The following is a 2,156-nucleotide window of genomic DNA, read 5'->3' as shown; positions in this document are numbered from 1 at the left end:
TCTTGCCTCAGCCTCCCTAGAAGCTGGGCCTACAGGCACCTGCTACAAGGCCCAGCTATTTTTAGAGACAGGTGTCTTGGTCTTGCTCAGGCTGGTCTCGAACCCATTAACTCGGGTAATCCACCCGCCTCGGCCTCCCAGAGCGCTGGGATTACAGGCATGGGCCACCGCTAGGAGGCCAACTGCTCTTCATTCACCTATTGATGCCTCCCAGAAAAAAAAAAAAAAAAATGCCCCGAACGTTCCCAGAAAGCCCAGCTGCTGTTAGACCAAGAACAACCACTGGAGGGCCCCAAACATCGCTATGGATTCCCATCGCTCACACTCCACAGGTGCCTAACAAGCCCTGAGGCTTCCATGAACAGAGCGCCATCACTTCTTAGCGCCTGAGTTTGATACAACAGCAGAAAGCTGGTTCCTAGCCTACCAGAAACGTCATCACCCAGACCAGGCAAGACGTTCAAGTCGAAAACCTGGCACCTCCAAATTTCCACATCTAACTTTTGAGAGTCTCCAGTCTTTTTCCATTTCAGACATTGGAGATCCCCCTTATCAAGGAGTGCCCTAATCAACAAGAAAAGGAAAGTTCCAGAAGACCCTTAGTTCCAATGCTCAGTCCCCAAAGCTCTGGAGAAGTGTCGGTGCATGCACTTTAGAGTTAACCTTGTATGTTCATTCCACCTGGCAACCAGACCCCAGAGTCATCTTTTGTGAAGGAAGAATCCGTTCCTCAAGATCAGAAGGAAAACAGCCTTCCAAACTGCTCCCATCACACTAATACTCCCAGCAGCCCAGAGCCTGGGCCTGTTCTGGTTAGCCATACCCCCGAGAACAAATATGGGATAAAGGTCGCATGGAGGAGATGACAGCACCTCCTTGCTTACCTCAGGGAGCGAGGAAAGCTGAGCAGAAGCCAGTTCCTTGTGAATCACTGACTACCTCTTTTACCAACACTCTCAAGAAATTGCTGATTTTCATAGAGTTGCTAAAGTCACTTTTCTAACTCACAAGAGTCTAGCAATAGAATAAAAAAGAAATAACAACAACAGAAAAAAATACTTTAACTAGAGCCCTGGAGTCATAAGGAAATTCAATTCCCACATTTGCTTTTTAAGATACTTTGTGTCATGAACTGTTTTTAACATATATGTAAATAAATGGTTGCAGAAAGTTAAAAAAAAAATTAAGCTCATGCACCAAATAGCATTTATTTGGGGGGCTGTAGCTGACATGGACATGGTCGGAGCACCTGTGCAAAAATGGAGACTTTATATGAAGGTTTCTGACACCATGAGATCATTTCCTTGCTGGGAAGTAGCAATCATTTTTATGTGTAAGTACAATGACAGCATTTTCATGGGGAGCTGAAATCATCTCAGAAAACCCTTGTGAAATGTTCAAATTACTGAACAATACCAGAAGCTATTAGTTGTGATGAATTGAGATAAAGATAATGAGGGCAAGAGACAGAGAGGTAGAGACAGAAACAGAGAGAAAAAGAAATAGCAAGATACAGACAAAGAGATAAAGATAGAATTAGAAAAGAGAAAGAAGCAGAAAAAAGCATATTTTAGGCACCCGGAGGAACCAGGTATAAATGGCCTGTTAGATTAGAACCCTGACGTTTAGGAAAAGAGAGAAGCAAATTGAAAATATGGCTTACTATCTTTCTTTGTATTTTATTTTATTTTATTTTTTTATTAAATCATAGCTGTGTATATTAGTATGATCATGGGGCACCATACACTTGGTTCATAGACCGTTTGACACATTTTCATCACCTAGTTAACATAGCTTTCCTGGCATTTTCTTAGTTATTTCGCTAAGACCTTTATATTCCACATTTATTAAGATTCACATATACTCTTGTAAGATGCACCGCAGGTGTAATCCCATTAATCCCCCTCCCTCCACCTCCCTCCACCCCCCTCCCCTCCCTTTCCCCCTTCTCCCTATTCTTAGGTTGTAACTGGGTTATAGCTTTCATGTGAAAACACTAAATTAGTTTCATAGTGGGGGTGAGTACATTGGATACTTTTTGTTCCATTCTTGAGACACTTATACTAAGAAGAATATGTTCCAGCTCCATCCATGTAAACATGAAAGAGGTAAAGTCTCTACCTTTCTTTAAGGCTACATAATATTCCATGGTGTAC

General features: G+C 42.4%; 1 pseudogene; it reads left to right on the top strand.

Moving 5' to 3' along the window:
• Positions 1–210: 210 nt before the first annotated feature.
• Positions 211–935, top strand: LOC128596521 (RAD9, HUS1, RAD1-interacting nuclear orphan protein 1-like; annotated as a pseudogene).
• Positions 936–2,156: the final 1,221 nt, after the last annotated feature.

The sequence above is a fragment of the Nycticebus coucang genome, chromosome 10 (assembly GCF_027406575.1).
Source record: "Nycticebus coucang isolate mNycCou1 chromosome 10, mNycCou1.pri, whole genome shotgun sequence".
Classification (NCBI taxonomy): Eukaryota; Metazoa; Chordata; class Mammalia; order Primates; family Lorisidae; genus Nycticebus; species Nycticebus coucang.
The sequence above is the reverse complement of the archived record's forward strand: the minus strand, read 5'-3'. Positions and strand labels throughout refer to the sequence as shown.